Consider the following 19,641-nt stretch of genomic DNA (forward strand, 5'->3'; position numbering starts at 1 on the left):
GGAGTTCCATTCAGCTGGATGTGACTGGAGAGGTGTTGGAGGCGAATGGTGTGCAAAACCCTGTCACAGGTTGCAGACAGTGCGAGAAATATGAGGAGGATATTTTACTTTTGTCACATACATAGGATGTCATTTGTTTCATAATCAGATACAATGCATTATAAAGACTTCCTTCAGCCGAATTTGAAATATGTTCAGCCTACAACATAAACAAAGGCATTCAGCCCAATTCGGTCCATGCCGACATTTATGCTTCACACAAGCCTCCTCCACTCCTCTTCAGCTCACTATCAGCATATCATTCTTTTACTTTCTCCCTAGCTCCACCGTAAGGCATCTATACTATACATCTCAACTCCACATGGTAACAAATTCCATATTTTAACCACTTTATGCTTTCCCCTGAATTTGGTATTCGACTTATTAGTGACCATCATATGTTTATGACCACCAGTTTTGGATTGCTCACAAGTCAGCACTCTTTGGTGGGAAAAGAGCCCAGCCTGGTCAGTTCTTCCTGATAGTTATTATTGTTCAGTTCTCATATCTTCATTGTTAAATTGCAGGCCAGAACTCTGCATAGTATTCTAATATCAGAGAACAGGTGGAACTATATTCCTGGGAAAAAGAGAAGGGGGAAGAAATAACTTGGAAAAGGAAACAATTCCAAAACAGGATATGGCTCCACCAACTCCAAGATAGATATTTTTTAAAATATGTACATGGAATCCAATTCTGGAAAGATTTTTAATTATGAGTGCCTCATAATCTCAGCAGAATATTGCATTCTGGTAATTGCTTGAATATTATATGTAGGCCACCTGTAATTATAGCAACATCTTCCCACAAAACATTTATCTTTCATAGCTATATTAATCTTTTATATTGCTGAGCAATGTTTTCTTTGTCAGAATGCAGTTTTTAATCCATTTACTTTTCTTTTCATTTAGGTTTTTTGACAGAAGGATCAACCTATCTTCAGACTTTTGTCAAACTTTCCTCTGCAGCAGCCCACCAACAGGTATGCAAAAGCAGTTAAGACCAACATGTCCTCACATTCTCCCTGTGTCTGCGTGGGTCTCACCCCCCCCACAACCCAAAGATGTGCAGGGTAGGTGGATTGGCCATGCTAAATTGGCCCTTAATTGGAAAATAATGGAGAAGAGCAGTTGGTAACCAATTGGTATCTTACTTCAGTAGTATAGCTGAGATTGGCAAACAGTTATGGGGAATCTCAGGTATTTGCAAAGAAGCTACAATAAAAGAAAAAAAAATAGAATGCAGATAACCACAATGCAGGGGAGAATTTAAGAAAGATTATAGGAGAGCAAAGAGAGGGCAAAAGAACTGGTGGGTGAGATTAATGAGAATCCCAAAATATAAATATATTCTGGGGAAGAGGATAACTAGGGAAGAAGTAGGGCCCATAAGGGACCAAGGGGGCAATCTGTGTGTGGAGCCGGAGGGTGTTAAATGAGTAATTCACATCTGTCTTCACTTGGGAGAAGGAAGATATGGGTCCAAAATTCAGGGAGCGGAACGGTGAGGTTTGTGAACAGTTTGACATAGGAGTGCGGAGTTTTGCAGTTTTGGCGGGCTTAAAAATGGACAAATCCCTAGGGTGGCACAGTGGTTAGCAGTGCTGCCTATGGTGCTGAGGACCCGGGTTCGATCCCGGCCCTGGGACACTGTCTATGTGGAGTTTGCACATTCTCCCCATGTCTGTGTGGATTTTACCCCCACAACCCAAAGATGTGCAGGTTAGGTGGATTGGCCACGCTAAATTTCCCCTTAATTGGAAAAAAAAAATAATTGGCCACTCTAAATTTAAAAAAGGGGACAAATCGCCAGATCCGAATGAGTTGTATTCCAGGCTGCTATGGGACCCAAAGGACAAAATTACAGGGGTTCTGACCCAAATTTTTAATTCCACTCTGAAGGTGCCAGAGGATTGGAGGACAGCTACTGTGGTTCCACTTTTCAAGAAGAGTGGTCGAGATAAACCAGTGAATTACAGACCAGTGAGTCACACATCAAGTGGGAGGGAAACTACTCGAGCAAATTCTGATGGAGAGAATCAATTTCCACTTGGAGAGGCAAGGTTAGATAAGGAAAAGTCAACATGGCTGTGTCAGGGAGGTTATACCTTTTTTTTTGTATTTTTGTACAAACCCCTGTATTTTTAAAATAAATTTAGTGTACCCAATTCATTTTTTTCCAATTAAGGGGCAATTTAGCGTCTTCAATCCACCTATCTTGCACATCTTTGGTTTGTGGGGGCGAAACCCATGCAAACACGGGGAGAATGTGCAAACTCCACACGGCCAGTGACCCAGAGCTGGGATCGAACCTGAGATCTAGGTGCCGTGAGGCAACAGGGCTAACCCACTGCGCCACCGTGCTGCCCGGGAGGTCATACCAAACAAATCTGATTGAATATTTCAAGGAGGTGATTGGTTGTGTAGATGAAGGCAGTGCAGTTGATGTAATTTATATGGATTTCAGCACATTGACAAGGCTCCACATGGAAGACTGATAAGGTAAAAACACATGGGATCCAGGGTAACTTGGCAAGTGGGATCCAAAACTGGCTTACTGGTAGAAAACAGAGGGTGGTGGTAGAAGGCTGCTTGTGTGACTGGAGGCTGGTGTCCAGTGGCCTACCACAGGGATCAGTGCTAGTTTCAGATGACACAAAGATTGGCGGTGTGGTTAACAGTGAGAAAGAAGATCTTCAGTTGCTGGAAGATATAGATTGATTGGTCAGATGGGCAGACCAGTGTCAGATGGAATTGAATCCTGAAAAGTGCAAGATGATGCACTATGGAAGGAGTGATAAGAAAAGAGAGTACTCCATGAAAGGCAGGACGTTAGGAAGCTCAGGAGCATCGGGATCTTGGGGTACTTGTCTAAAAAGCCCTGAAGGTGGCAAGGTGAGGGTAGTTAAAAAGGCGTATGGGACACTTGCCTTTATAGTCGTGGCATAGATTCTAAGAGTAGGAAGGTTATGTTGAAGCTGTCCAAAACTTTGGGCCACAGCTGGAGTACTGGGTGCAGTTCTGGTTGCCTTACTATCGGAAGGAGATGATTGCACTGGAGAGGATGCAGAGGAGATTCATCAGTATGTTGCCTGGGATGGAACATTTGAGTTATGAAGATGCTGGGTTGTTTTCTTTGGAGCAGAGAAGGCTGAGAGGGGACCTAATTGAGGTGTATAAGATTGAGGGTTATGGACAGCGTGGACAAGAAGCAGCTGTACCCCTTCGTTGAAGGTCAATAATGAAGGGGCATAATTTTCTGGTGTGGGGCAGGAGATTTAGAGGGGATTTGAGAAAAATATTTTTCATGCTGAGGGAGGTGGGAGTCTGGAATGGACTGCTTGGGAAGGTAGTAGAGGCGGGAAACTTCACAACCTTTAAAAAGTACATGGGTGTCACTTGAAATGTTATAACATCAAAGACCATGGGCCAAGTGCTGGAAAGTGGGATGAGTACAGATTTTGTGTAATTTTGTCAGTTCATAATTGAAGGGCTGAAGGGCCCTTTCTGCACTGTTTGACTGAAAGCCATCATGGTAGCTCACATAGCCAGAAATCAGGGTACATTTCCCATTGATCCTGAATAAAAATCAACAACTGTCCTTTTCAAATTAGCGAAACAGTTCCGTTATTAATAATAATAATAATAATAGCAACAGCAAATGCTGGACAAACTTAGCTGATCTGGCAGCATCTTTAGAGAGAGAAACAGTTAATATTTCATGTCCATACTTTTAAAGGAAAATCCGGACCTTAGGTTTTCAAAAACTGTCACGAATTACTAGCTCTGGATCAATACTTATGAAATTATGACGTACACCCAACATTGGCCTGAACATGAGACAGATTTAGATACCAGCTATTATAAACCAGCAGTAAGATCTGTGATCCTAATCCCTGTCATTCTCCTTTATTGCCTTTTATATTCCCACCTTCTGTATCGAATTATTATCTGTGTGTGCATGCCTCCACTTCTGTGACATAGCTGAATGCTTCAGGTGTCCACACAACGATGCAATAAGATGGATATTTTGTTAACGCATTAAAGAGAAAACCATGAATAATACTTTGAAATCGACTTTCGGTAGCCCCACAATGATTGCCGGAGCTGGTGTGCCATTAAACCAGACATATAGATATGTAACTTCAGGTAAATACAGGTTGTCTTTAAAATTAATTTATTCTGTTTTCCAGTGTACTGTGAATGTGCCAAATATAGATATGCTGTTTAAAGGATTCAATTTTGTGCTGTGTACTTATTTCTAATTGCATCCCGTGCCATGTGCCATTCTGCGTCTAAGGGAGCAAATGGCAAACCACTTTCAATCATCTGCCTATGCCATACTGAAACTGTACTCTTGGGAATACCCAAGGCCAATGGGGACTTGTCTACAGGTGTTTTGATTTTCCCTAATACTGTGGGAAAGCACTTGACCACATTGCTTTGCTGGTCCTTTACAACATATATAGTGTACTTTAGTGATTCTAGGTTAGAACCAGCAGGAATAAAAGGCTGGCTCTATTAGCTGATAATTTTATAATTGCTTCCCTGATCTGGTGAAACCTAGAAACAACAAGAGGCACCTACCATGGTGTGCAAATTTGGGGAAGCATTAGCAATTTATTGATCAGTCCATATCCGCTTTCAGTATAAAGTATCTGATGTGCTGGATATTAGTTATAAATGGAACTAGTTTGATAATTATGAAATAATGGCTGCTGACCAATTGTTAATGTGATCTTTTTCGACTGCATCAAGGCATCAATCGGCTTTGGGAAATGACATGCTGTGCCACTGAGAACCAGTCATGTTCCTGTAGGAGAATATTAATTGTTGTTCCGGACCATTTTGATTATAAGCAAAAACATTCGGCAAATTTACTTTTTTGTGGTCATCAGGATTCTGAATAATAATAATCACAACAAAAACTTATATACAGCACCTTTACCGCAACAAAACATCACAAGATGCTTCTCAGGAGCAATATGAAACAAAATATGACACCATGTTACATAAGGAGATATCAGATCAGATGACTAGAAATTTGGTCAAAGAGATAGGTTTTAAGAAATGTTTTAAAGCAGGAAAACAAGGTAGAGAATTGTGGACAGATGTAGGGATGATATTCCAGAATTTAAGGCCTCGGCAACTGAAGGCATGACCACCAGTCGTGGAGAAAGTAAAATCAGGAATCCTCACAAGGCCGGAACTAGAGAAGCACAGATATCTCAGAGGGTGTGGGGTGGTGGAGATCACAGAGGCTATGGAGGGATTTGAAAACACAGAATTTTAAAATCGAGACAATGCTTGACCGGGTGCCAGTGCAGATCTGCAAGCACAGGGGGTGACAGGTGACTGGGACAGTGCAAGTTTATGCACATTCACCAGAGTTTTGGATGAGGTCAGGTTTACAGAGGATAGAATTTGGGAAAACAGCAAGGAGTGCTGTGAAACAGGCAGTTCAAGAGTTCATGAAGGCAGGGATGAGGGAACAATAATGGAACACTTTTCAGCTTGTCACTCACACTGCCTGCTCCTCCAAGTCAAGTGTAGTAAGAATTGAAACTGTGTGAAAGTCTTTTGGCTCTATACTCAAACTCTACCTTGGTGCATCATTTTAATATATCGCTCTAACTCATCTTATCTGTAGTTATGTAGATTCTTACCATGTGAGTGCTTTTGTGCTTAGTTATGAGCATCTTTAGACTGTGGACACAAGGCTATAAAAACTGGACTATATTTGTGCTGATTTGTTTAGGATTTGTAACTGACATGAAGGCACCTTCAGTGCTAGAATTTAGACCAGATATTTGTGATGAGAAGACAATTTATAACCACTCTACCACTAGTTGACCACACTATTGTTTCTCTTTCCTGCAAAAGTCTTCCAGCATCTGGTCAGAAACTTGTATTCCGAATGCAACTGCATTTTAAACCATGGATGGTCTTAGCTTCCAGTGTATAGCCTCACATTTAATTCAAAATCCTCTCTTTCATTAAATTTATGTACATGCATGGAAAGCTTTACTGATAGACAGTGTCTGTGAAAATTTCTCTCCTTGATTCCAACCTTCCATTTCTACTCCTTAGCTGACTAATCTATCTCTACTTCAGTTGATGTATATGAGATCAATAGCTCTACTTCTACGAAGCATCAGGATAAATGCATCACTGATATTCCCAGCAAGATGACTTTATAGTTCAATGCAATCTTAATAGAATTTGTGTGAGAAATACAGGGAAGAATGTCATGGTTAGCATCAGCAATTCTTTATATTCCTTTGCTGTTCTTCATGGCAGTGCATTTGTCTAAAAGCACTTGTAACCAAAGATACAAGTGTAAAAGAGAAGTGTGCTTTAATTGTTCTTGTAAATCAAACGTTTTCATAGAATGGTTACAGCAGAGATGAGGCTATTCGGTCCATCATTTCCATGCCAACTCTTGCAGCAGCAGCTCGACTAACTTCTCCCCCTGCCTTTCTTTGTGACCTGCATGTTTTTTTGCCTTCGGGTGTTTATCCAATTCCCTTTGCAAAGCCCCGATTCAAAGTGTCTTCAACACATTCTCAGGCAGTGCAATCCGGATCGCAACCACTTGCTGTATAAAAAGGATTTTTCTCATGTCACAATTCATTCTTTTGCCAACCACTTTAAACCTATGCCCTCTAGTTCTCAACACTTGAAGTTTCTCTCTAACTACTTTGTCAGCACTCCTTTTTTAAAAATAAATTTAGAGTACCCAATTCATTTTTTCTAATTAAGGGGCAATTTAGCGTGGCCAATCCACCTACCCTGCACATCTTTGGGTTGTGGGGGTGAAACCCACGCAAACACGGGGAGAATGTGCAAACTCCACACGGACAGTGACCCAGAGCCGGGATCGAACCCGGGACCTCAGCGCCGTGAGGCAGCAATGCTAACCACTGCACCACCGTGCTGCCCTGTTTGTCAGCACTCCTCATGATTTTGAATGCTTCTATCAAATTTCCTCTCCCTTCTCTAAAAACAACCCATGCAGGTAACTGAAGTCGACTGAACCCTGGAAGCATTCTTGCATGTCTTTTCTGCACCCTCTCTAAAGCCTTTACTTCCTTCGGAAATTGCAATGTCCAGAATTGTATGCAAGACTGCAGGTGAGGCCAACCCAGTTTTTAAAATTAAGGTTCATCATAATTTCTTTGCTTTGGTACTTTTGTAGACGGAATCTTACCAAACTTTGGCAAAGTGTGAGTTATGGTGCGAAAACCGGTGCGAATCCCACCGGTGCCTGCCGTGGAATATTGAGCCTCTATTAAAAAATTTATAATCACGTCATACTCGTGGCTGCCTCCTACTGATTAACTTGCCCTGTGGCAACTTAACCTCTGCAATCAGTGGGAATCTCCATATAAACACCTCCCCGGCACTCCCCAGTACTTGTTCCAGATCCTTTAGAGGGTATGGCTGTCAGGAAGCCAGCACCATGATTCACAGAGGGAGCCCTGACCAAACTCTTGGATAGTTTACAGTAGAAGCAGGATGTCCTTTATTCATGGACGTTCATTATTCCTTCCAGCAAGGTCATCAACCCTGTCTGTGAGGCAGTGGCAGCCTTAGTCAGTGCAGAAGAGGACGAGGGAGCAGTGTCGTAAAAAGATGAATGACCTTCTTCAAGGGGCCAGGATAAGTCTGCCACCTGCGGTCTCTCACTGCATCCCCTCACACACCCCTCACACCTCCAGGCTGATGCCTTATCCAGCCACCTCGTGGGTTGCCAACATCTGTCACTAGCACCTATTTCCGGCACTTGATTCTGGAGAATCATGGAATCATTCCGACACAACGAGGCCAACACTGCGAGAGTGGTATCCGAAGTGGAGACCTTGGCGCAGGACATGCAATCCATGGCAGGGGATGTCCGCTCCATGACTCAGCTAATGACCTCCATGGCTGAAGGTGTGAGCTCCATGGTACAGGGCTTCAACTGGATCGTGAAAGCACTTGTGGGAATCTACGACTGCGCCTGAGGCTGACAGGGCTTCTGGGTCTCACTCCAGATACTCGTCCATCCCATGTACTCGTTGGAGTTTAGAAGGGTAAGAGGGGATCTTATTGAAACTTACAAGATACTGCAAGGCCTGGATAGGTTGGACGTGGAGAGGATGTTTCCACTTGTAGGAAAAACTAGAACCAGAGGACACCATCGTAGACCAAAGGGACGATCCTTTAAAACAAAGATAAGGAGGAATCTCCTTATCCAGAGGGTGGTGAATCTGTGGAACTCTTTCCCGCAGAAGGCTGTGGAGGCCAAATCACTGGGTGTCTTTAAGACAGAGGTAGATAGGTTCTTAATAATAAGGGGATCGGGGTTATGGGGATAAGGCAGGAGAATGGGGATGAGAAATTATCAGCCATGATTGAATGGCAGAGCAGACTCGATGGGCTGAGTGCCCCAAGATGTAACTATCATGGCAGCTCCACGCTGCGGAAATGGGCACACATCTGCATTTTGTGCATTGTGTGGTCACAAATGAGTTTGACCTTGAGGGACTGGAACCCCTTGTGGTTCATGAATGGCGGTTCATTAGCACGGCAGCTAAGTGGGCGAGCCCTTGGTGTCCTGGCTCGCCTGGTCCGGGTCCAAGTTTATATACATGTGGGCCCTCACATAAAGGGCACCTGTAACCTGCCTAATGCATTTGTGTGTGGCTGACTGGGAAATGTCACACAGATCACTGGTGCTGCCTGAAATTAACCACCTGCATAGAAGTTCAGAGCAACGGGTTAAGGGCCACGGGCAGTGTGTGTCCTTCCATTCCATGTAGGTTTTATTTCATAATAATAACAATAATAATAATCTTTATTAGTGTCACAAGTAGGCTTACATTAACACTGCAATGAAGTTACGGTGAAAATCCCCTCGTTGCCACACTACAGTGCCTGTTGGAATGTGGGCGTCGCCAGCTGGGCCAGCATTTATTCCCATTCCTGAGGGCATTTAAGAGTCATCCATATTGTGATGCCAGCTCATACAGGGATGTGTCAAAGGTGGCCCACCATCCCCTGGGACTGATGTAGTCTTCTCCGGCACTGAGGCTCCAACATCTTCAAGTAGGATGTCCGATGTCGGACGTCCGTTTGCCGGTAGTTTCTCATACGAGGCTCCACCATCTGTGATGCTGCTCCAGAAACAACTGCGGGCCCAGCCTCCACTTCCTCTGCAGGGCGCTGGTCCTGGCCATGCACAGTAGCATGGCATTGTCTCTGCTGCTGCTCCATTGCTACGAGTAGAATAGCCAACTCGTCTGGCTCTATGATTCTCCAGAATCATGCACTGAAAAGAAGAGAACAACAAGTAAGCATTCAGTGTTCCTCATCGATCCCTGACCCTCAGCCCTCCACGCCTTTGGGACATCCACCCATAAGCTTTCCCCTTAGTGAGTGCCTCTGCACTAAGCCTCACATCCTCCCCTCTCACAGTATAGACATTTTGTGGAGATGCCGGCGTTGGACTGGGGTGAGCACAGTAAGAAGTCTTACAACACCAGGTTAAAGTCCAACAGGTTTGTTTCAAACACGAGCTTTCGGAGTGCAACTCCTTCCTCAGGTGAATGGCGAGGTATGTTCCAGAAACATTTATATAGACAAAGTCAGAGATGCTGGACAATGCTTGGAATGCGAGCATTTGCAGGTAATCAAATCATTACAGATCCAGGGAGAGGGATAATCACAGGTTAAAGAGGTGTGAATTGTCTCAAGCCAGAACAGTTGGTGGGATTTTGCAAGTCCAGGCCAGATGGTGGGGGGTGGATGTAATGCGACATGAATCCAAGATCCCTGTTGAGGCCGCACTCATGCGTGCGGAACTTAGCTATAAGTTTTTGCTCGGCAATTCTGCATGTCGCGTGTCCTGAAGACCGCCTTGGAGAACGCTTACCCGGAGATCAGAGGCTGATTGCCCTTGACTGCTGAAGTGTTCCCCGACTGGAAGGGAACATTCCTGCCTGGTGATTGTCGCACGATGCCCATTCATTCGTTGTCGCAGTGTCTGCATGGTCTCGCCAATGTATTACGCTTCAGGACATCCTTTCCTGCAGCGTATGAGGTAGACTACATTGGTCGAGTCGCACGAATATGTGCCGCGTACCTGGTGGGTGGTGTTACCACGTGTAATGGTGGTATCCAAGTCGATGATCTGGCATGTCTTGCAGAGATTGTCCTGGCAGGGTTGTGCGGTGCCGTGGTCGCTGTTCTGAAGGCTGGTTAATTTGCTGCAAACAATGGTTTGTTTGAGGTTGCACGGTTGTTTGAAGGCCAGTAGTGGGGGTGTGGGGATGACCTTGGCAAGATGTTCATCTTCATTGATGATGTGTTGAAGGCTGCGAAGAAGATGTCGTAGTTTCTCCGCCCCAGGAAAGTACTGGACGACGAAGGGTACTCTGTCAGTGGTGTCTCGTGTTTGTCTTCTGAGGAGGTCGGTGCGGTTTTTTTGCTGTGGCGCGTTGGGACTGTCGATCGATGAGTCGAGCGCCATATCCCGTTCGTACGAGAGCATCTTTCAGCATCTGTAGGTGTCTGTTACGCTCCTCCTCGTCTGAGCAGATCCTGTGTATACGGAGGGCTTGTCCATAGGGGATGGCTTCTTTAATGTGTTTCGGGTGAAAGCTGGAGAAGTGGAGCATCGTGAGGTTGTCTGTGGCCGCATGAGTGCGGCCTCAACAGGGATCTTGGATTCATGTCGCATCACATCCACCCCCCACCATCTGGCCTGGACTTGCAAAATCCCACCAACTGTTCTGGCTTGAGACAATTCACACCTCTTTAACCTGTGATTATCCCTCTCCCTGGATCTGTAATGATTTGATTACCTGCAAATACTCGCATTCCAAGCATTGTCCAGCATCTCTGACTTTGTCTATATAAATGTTTCTGGAACATACCTCGCCATTCACCTGAGGAAGGAGCTGCGCTCCGAAAGCTCGTGTTTGAAACAAACTTGTTGGACTTTAACCTGGTGTTGTAAGACTTCTTACTACAGTATAGACATTTTGCCACAGTTGTTCCTCTCACCTCCACCTGGATGAAGCGAATGGACCCTCAAGACTCAAGTGGCACCCTACCCCTGACCATTCCCTCACCTTCCTCCCAACCCTGTGTCAGGTGAAAGGGCAGTTGTGTAGCTGCATGGGACCAGCGTCTGCATCCCCATGGGGAACTCTCCCCCCGTCATGACCGTGAATGGGATAAGTGATGATGGATATCACCATCATGCGTTGCATAGGCACACACATCATTATTATCTGTTTAATGTTAACGCTGTATAAGCATTGGAGTTCAATGCTTGGGGCCAACACTTCCAGATTTTAATTGAATTCAAATACCCCCAGCATGGTTGGATTCGTACCCAGACCATTACCCTGGGATTTCTGGATTGCTAGTCAACTGACAATACCACTCCGCTACAATACCATTTCCAAACGGTTAAGAACTTGGCTCAAACTATTTTGTGAAAACCAAATTTGGTTCCAGTCAGTTGCACTCACGTTTCATTGGCACAATTGACTAGACAAGGAAGGGTGATGTAATATTTCAGGCAAATGACTGGCATTTGTGGCACACAAGGCATAGCTGATTTGAGTGAAGCCTGCAATTATCATGCCAAGCACATCCCTAGAGGGAGCCCTCATTCTCCCAGGTCACAAGGACTGTAGACTTGACAAGCCTTCCATCAGCCACAGACATCCACCCCTTCACCCTGGGGTGGGGGGACTCATGGCTAACTGAGAGCTCACCTCTAAATCCCCCCCAGATTTGAGGCCGCCAGGTTCATGTTTTATGCAAACCTGCTGTAAATGGCGCCAACATGATGTCATGCTGGTGCCCGTTGAATATTCTGCGAGGGGGGAAGATCTATTGGGAGTGCTCATTAATGACAAGCTGATGTATTGAAATAGAGTTCAGGGGCTTCCCACAGCATGTTTCGCGTTGCTCCGCTAGCAAGGAAGGTTGAAAATCAGCAATCTCAAAATGGCCGGAGGGAATTTTATTTTCCAGTTCGCTATAGATTTTGTTCCAACTGACAGCTCAATATCGCCCCATTAGCTCTGTATATAAACCAAGAATCCTAAATGCCTTTTAATCCATTGTCTCAAATTGCCTCCCTCCTGTAATTATTTTTGCACATGTAACCCTGAATCTATCCATTCCTGCACCCAATTTATTCCTTCACCTTGTTCTTCCTACCAAAATATACCGCTTTACACTTCTCCAATCATTCCATCGGCCTATGTCTTCTTGAAATCTACCTCTTGAAGTCTATCACTATTCTGCAAGAGATGGGAGAATCTTGGACTGAATGCTTGTAAGGTTCGAGTGAAGGGACACTTCTACATGAAGGCTGAGGGTATAAAGGGCATTCCACTACCTCATTGACATTTATGTTTTTGCCAGAAAGTAAGAATGTGAAGGGCATGTAATTGTAAATCCATGAATGCTTGGTGCACTGTATTAATGTAATGGTAGGTTCTTTCACATTTTCTGTCAAGGAATATTCTACATTCTTGAACTTTTTCCTGCACTGCTTTCATGTGAGGAGTGTTATGGAGGAGGCATTAATGACCTTCCCACATTCCCTTTGGTCTGCTCTTCTTGGGTTCTTCCATTACTCATTGGCAAAGAGGAACCTTCCCACCTCTTTTTCTCTTCCTTGATAAGTAGCTTGATGCTCAGCAGGGAATTAGGCCACTTTGTTCCCAAATATATATTTTTTTTACTAGCAGCTTGCTTGTTTATTCAGGCTCTTGATCAATCTGTTTTCTTTGCCTGGAATTCACTGTTGTATTATAATTGGGATGACTCCAGACACATGGCCCAGGATTTCACTCTGAGGTCGAGGGCACAGAGACGCGAGAGAATTCCCAGCTTCATGAAACCGACCTTTAAAATTGCTGCCCAGATGTTGGATTTTCTGTCAGGGTGAGGGGGTAGAAGGTGGGATCTAAGAAGAAATGAGGAAGCTGATGAGTGCAGAGACGGGCTGGACGGAAGGCCTTCTTTGGAGTTCCAGCACTGTGTCCAAAAGTAAAGATTAATACATCCCGCCATCCCTCACGCCTCACACCCCCTCACCCCTAAACACTCTCCATGCTCCATCCACACCACCTCATTCCTTGTACCCACCACATGACCACTTATCTCCACATGCCAACTTGGTAGAAACTCATGCCAACCCATGTCCTACTCACCACCCTTTGCCCTTACATCCACCATGCAAAGTCACTTAGGATCCACCAGAGCCATAGAGAATTAAGATAAAATAAAGTTCTTTGTGTCTATTGCAAACTTTACTCTCTTGAAAAAAGACTCTCATTCATAAAGACCTATTCATTATATTTGCATTCCATCAACTAAATAAAGCATCATACCAACAAACATTTTATTGAAGTGCACAATTCCTTATAACAACAAGCAGTGGAATTCATAGTCCCACATCCAAGAGTTGAAAACCACTTCTAGCTGTTCATCAAACTATGAAATGGCAGGCACCCAACAATGACAATGGAGGATTGTGAAATCAGTCATATTGCACTAATCCAGTAATATCCTCAGACTTATCTCAAAGACAGATTGAAATAACAAGCACTCTTTTTTTTTAATACTCCAGAGATTTGTTTCAAAGATTAAAAAGGGTGGACTTCTAAATGTCTTGATAGTTTGACAGGTATTTCTGATAGTTTTGACAGTTCATTTTGACAGGTCTGTTGACAGTAATGAATTTATCCATTTTTGCACACATTTATGACTGTTTTTAACACTTTCAAAGGATACCTGATTTGCCCCAAGGTATCACAGGAGCAAATCCAAAGGGGTACTTTACTCTCCAAAGGGGCACTTTACTCTCCCAGGCCATCCAAACAAATTCACCATGTTCAAACCTGGTCTAATCTGCAAACTTTGGGTTTTACATTCGTGGCCTACCAAAATCCCACTTCAGTAGAGGCAGTTGATGACTTAAATGGCCATCTGGCTCCTTAAAATGCACGTGCACAAAATACACCCCACCCCAAATCTCGCCCCCCGCAAAAATGGAAAGAGCCGTATTTGGGGGCAGAAATTTAGATTTTTTTAGCATTTCCATTATTTTCAGCACGACAGAGTCTCCCCATCATGGTGAAAATGTGGACCACGACGTCCGCACATTGCAAGTAGAGGTGATTCATGCATAGCCCAATTTTACAGTCAGGTTTAGCTGGTGTCAGAAATATCTGTGCAGTGCTTGTCAGTTTTGCTGTTCAATCATCTCATTAACCCCTGCAAATACACATTCAAAAGAGAATAACATTTCTCAGGGAATATTATTGATAAAACTACTCAAGTAAAACTGAATCATTTTCTCAGTGCCAACTTGATAGCTTGCCTTGAACACACTGCAAATTATATTTATTTTGAATGCAACTCAGTTTATGAAACATACAAAAAATAGACCTGCTGGTCTATTGAGCCTGTTCCATTCAGCTGCGTTGTATCTAGCCAGTATCATCTCCAATGCTTGTCCACTTTCTAGCAGTCATGTAATCTGAGGCAAAATGAAATATAAAATACAACCCTCAACCAGTTAAAGACAACATTTTTTCTGGATAATCCTCTCCGCGATACACTGTAGCACAGTAGGGTGGCACGGTAGCACAGTGGTTAGCACAATTGCTTCACAGCTCCAGGGTCCCAGGTTCGATTCCCGGCTTGGGTCACTGTCTGTGTGGAGTCTGCACGTTCTCCCCGTGTCTGCGTGGGTTTCACCGGGTGCTCCGGTTTCCTCCCAGAGTCCAAAGATGTACAGGTTAGGTGGATTGGCCATGCTAAATTGCCCTTAGTGTCCAAATAAAAAGGTTAGGTGGTGTTACTGGTATACGGGAATAGGATGGAGATGTGGGCTTGGGTAGGGTGCTCTTTCCAAGGGCCGGTGCAGACTCGATGGGTCGAATGGCCTCCTTCTGCACTGTAAATTCTATGATTCTGTGAGAGGTCCAGATGCAATCAAAAATGAATTTCAATGACCATTTAACATTACATATTGCTGTTTATGAATTTCTGCTCTGGTTAACAGAAGCAAATCACTAGCTGCTACCATCAATTGGTGTGAGCTAGAAAGAAGTCGCTGAGTGCTCCAGGATTTGAATCACAGTCAAGCTTACATTTATTTCACTGTATGCTGAGGAAGTAGAACATCTATAAGGTTATTCTTTTTCCACTTTGGTGCAAGAAAGATTGAAATAATGACTGAGTCTATGTTACTGTCTGCCCATTACAGCACAGAAGAGATGTGACGGCTATTAGCTCCAAAACATTGCAAATACAACAACACCATGAGATGTTTAAACCAAATCTCAGTATTTGTACTATTTGTGGAGCTACGGTCTCAATATCCTGTAACAGTCCAAAAAATCCACGTTGAGTGCTACCTATCGACCCTAATCCACATAACATTCATGTCCAGTATCCTGTCCCTTGCTAAATGATGGTTGCTGGAGAATGCATTCACCTAAAATTATTTTAATGGGACGTGAGTGAAAGCCAGTATTTTTACTGCCCATCTCTAATTGCCCTTGAGAAGGTGGTGGTGAGTGGCCTTTATGAACTGCTGCAGTTTATATTCATTTGTACCCACCACAGTTTTTTCATCTATTCCTTCATTCTCGGCCACCACCGTGCTCAATTTTGTGAGTCATCTGTGAGCTGTTGGTATAGTACCTAATACAAAATGAGGTTATTATTTAATCAGGTCTCTGTACATCAGGCATCGCAGATTTTCTATAAAGTTTACCTGTGATAATGCACTAATTACAGGGCATCTATTCCAAAGACTAAATGGCAGGTTTTGACAAAAAAAAAATTGATATTTTAGGAGTTAGTAATGCTGAAACAAAAATAGATTTCCAAGTGAGTTTTTGAACAAAACAATGCCTTGGGCACACTTTTTTTCTTGAGAATTGCATTGAAATTGAAAGATTGACCTACTTAGATGTGTCCAGTGCTATGTGAACTTTATTTGAAAGGATCTGTACGCGTGATGAAACTAAAGATGATATTGATTCGAATTTCTGTTGTCCCGTTGTGTATCATATTTTCAACTTGCTGACTGATCACCTCACACATAGAACTGAAGGGCATAGTCATTCAACAGGATTGAAAATTAATATTCGTCACAGGAAAAGTAAACAGTTTGTTCAAAAGAGAATCCGAGGCACAGCTATTATTTGCTTGATATAAAATGAACACTTTAAGAGTGTAGGCCACTCTGGAATTGTTATCGTTAAAAACCATGAGCGGGATTCTCCAACCCCCCACTGGGTCAGAGAATCCCTGTTGGCAGCGGCCCCCCTGGCAATTCTCCGGGCCCTGATGGGCCGAGTGGTCGTCAGTTACTGGCCAGTCCCACCGGCATGAAATGGAGATGGTCCCACACAGCGGGATCTGGCTGGTAGGCCGTCTAGTGGAGTCCTCTGGGGGGGGCGCGGGGGGATCCAGCCCCGAGGGGGGCCCCCACGGTAATCTGGCCCGCAATTGTAACCCACCAAACTGTGGGCGGGCCTGTGCCGTGGGGGCACTCCTTCCTTCCGCGCTGGCATCTGTAGGGCTCCGCCATGGCCGGCGAGGAGAAGAACCCCCCTGCGCATGCGCAGGAACACGCTCGCCGGTCTGCGCATGCGCGGAACCATGCCGGTGGTTCTGCGCATGCACCAACTCGCTCCGGCCCTTCGCCACCGGTTGGCGCGGCGCCAACCTCTCCGGTGTGGGCCTAGCCCCCAGAAGTGGAGAGGATTCCGCAACTACCGGTTGGCCCGAAGCCAGAGTGGTTCGCGCTGTTCCTGGCGCCAGCGTCGGGCCATCCCGCCAATTGCGGGAGAATGCCTTGCTCTAAGTTCCCAGTCCAATCCAAATCACACTCTTGGATTTTACTTGCATTATAAGTTGCTGTGTCAAGGAAGCTTAAACATGGTTATTCTCTTTCTTCTAATTAATTTCAATCTATCACAATATGATCTAATTAATTTCAATCTATCACAATATCAGTATTAAGAACCCCACTGATGTTACCTGCCAAAGTGTCTCAAAACCCCGAAGGATAACTTGAAACATTGGCTCTTAGTGGTGTATATTTGTTTGGAATAATGTGAGGAACAATGTACAGCCCAGTGATGAACCAGTCCAGTCGTTGTGTAAAGAATTAATACATAATATTTATTAAAGTAAAAGAAAAGAAAAAAAAAGTACGGCACAAGACATACACTATGACAAACTAAACACCATTTTTTCTGAAGGTATCTCTTTTTCCCAAAATATACCCACATTCCCTTGAGTCACTGAGACACCTCTTTTCCCACGCAACATCCAATTTTTAGAACTCTATAGGTCAAATCTAGCTAATGGTTACCACACAATACTGCTTAGGTGACCAAATCTGTGAAAGTTTTGCTCCTGGTTCAGCGAAGGTACAAAACTGCGTCTTTGAGAGGAAAATATCTGCAATCTGCCATGACTCTAAATGTTAGATGGAACAGGTGTCTGTGGCTCAGATCACAGATGGAACTGGCATCGCTGTTGAATCAGGAACCAGCTTGCTTCCCCACTGAGGGTGCTAGCAGTTATACTATTAAGTCTCTTTGCTATCCCACTCTGTGGATCCGGCTGTCTACGTTTCTCAAATTCTTTGCCTTTAGAAGTTAGCATTTGTATAGTCCCACTGATCTTTGGTCAACGAGATGTCTTGTTTTACCAAACAATGGTAATTCGCACCTCAGTGTTTCTAGATGTCTGCTGATCTGGTTACTGGGCAAATCACACCTCATTATTCCTCTAGACGCTTGTTAATCTTGTTACTTGTCTGTTATTTTGTTTTCATCTCAGGTTCACTGTTAACCCTGTTAATTTCCTAAATTCCTAACAATTAGTTTCATCCAGAACCAAAAACAAACTGTCTACGAAGATTACAGGAGCAATGTTCCCTCTATCAGAGGGACAAAAATGTTTAACACTCTTCTGCAGCCATAAGGGGCGTTTCCATTGCCCAGAATCATCACTCTCCTGCTCGAACAATTGCTCTAACAACTGCTCTTCTACTTTTATCACAGTTTATCCTGCTCCCCACTCAACCTAATTCAAAATACAACTACATACACACATTAAACAAGCAACTTGAAATAACCTACAAAACCAGATCACAGATGGTTAACTCAGTGACACAGGCACTAGAAACAGACCCACAGACAAGGAAAAAAATCACACAAACAGCAACTTAACAAACACAAGTTTTCTTTGTCAACTCAGCTGCCAGCAGCTCTGAATGGGTTGATTAAAGTCTGCAGTCTATCTTTTAACCTTATATCCAATAAAACCAATCTTTTCCCTGTTTTCTTCCCAAATATGCATTCAGAATGTAGTAATTCAAACTCTTTTAATAACCTCTTGTAAAACCCATGGACCTAGACTTGTGTCTTTCTATTTCCCTCGGGATAATCGCTGACTATCAGGAGCGCAAATTTCCACACTGACTTCTTGTAAAACTTATAACCAAGACTAATGTCTTTTTTTCCTCAGGATAATCCCTGACTATCTGGAGAACAAATTCCCACATTGAATTCTTGTAAAACTCATCTCTCCCTACCCTCTTTGACACAAAGTATCCCCTTTGAGGTGCCTTTTGTCACTGGCCACCTTCCACCAGGTGATTTGAATATCCTTTCCTTATTCCTAAACTTCTTCGGGTACCAGACTTTTGCTTATGCACTCCCTGAATACCAAACTTCCTATTCATCGACTACCTTGGGTCCAAGACCCTGATACTGGTTTACTGCAGTACTTGTCCCACTTGGGCCATTTACCAGTGAGATACTTTATCAATATCTCTTCTCACTCTATGCCCTCTGTCATTTCTACTACTTTTATTCTTTAGGAATAATCTAAGGCGTATGGGAGGTAACCGGGTCCGGCTTTTGCCAAATTCCCACCCAGACCCTCTGCGTCAATGAGCAGGAGGTATGTCTAGCATTCCTTGAGGCTGATTTGCAGTGTTTACTCCTCCTTTATTTTCCTAGATTCACAAATTCTGTTGTTTGCTCACCTCACGTTACAGACACTTTGTTTATGGCTGAATTACTGGTTGGTTGCCTTTATCCTCATTCACCCACTTAAATCCCATCCATCACATTGGGCGACTGCTCTCTTAATTCTGGCTCAGGCTGGATGTCAGAAAATACAAGGCAGGCGAGTTCGACATCAAAGCAACCTTTGGTTACTTCTTATCGAAGATTACCCAGAGGGACATCAATCCTGGTGAATTATCAGACACTTCAACCAGTTTATTATTAAAATGTTTACCCAGGTGCCCTCACTTATGAGACAAACAAAGCACAAACACAGGTTAGTCGGTTAACCCAATTTTCTTTACGATTCTTTTATTGTAACTCTATTTCATTTGGGTTTTACAATCTTCAACATTACTCACACAGAATATGACTCACAGCTGAGCTCTAGGTATTACCAGCACTTAGTGAAGGAGGCTGGCCAGGCTATGATCACTTGATGTGGATATCTTCTTTGAGCTCAAACCCAAGGCACCTTCTTCTTG

The 19,641-nt window shown here is 43.8% G+C and overlaps 1 protein-coding gene across 6 annotated transcripts in view; it reads left to right on the forward strand.

Moving 5' to 3' along the window:
• Positions 1 to 19,641, forward strand: part of LOC119970322 (guanine nucleotide-binding protein G(I)/G(S)/G(O) subunit gamma-7) — a 372,740-nt gene that overhangs the window by 106,651 nt on the left and 246,448 nt on the right. For 5 of the 6 annotated variants that reach the window (XM_038804745.1, XM_038804746.1, XM_038804747.1 and 2 more), the window contains one exon: positions 951 to 1,021. The exons of the other annotated variant lie outside the window; for it this stretch is intronic. The gene's annotated coding sequence lies outside the window, so the exon portion shown is untranslated. The remainder of the gene's footprint in view (positions 1 to 950; positions 1,022 to 19,641) is intronic. 6 annotated transcript variants of the gene reach the window in all.

The sequence above is a fragment of the Scyliorhinus canicula genome, chromosome 8 (genome assembly GCF_902713615.1).
Source record: "Scyliorhinus canicula chromosome 8, sScyCan1.1, whole genome shotgun sequence".
Taxonomy (NCBI): Eukaryota; Metazoa; Chordata; class Chondrichthyes; order Carcharhiniformes; family Scyliorhinidae; genus Scyliorhinus; species Scyliorhinus canicula.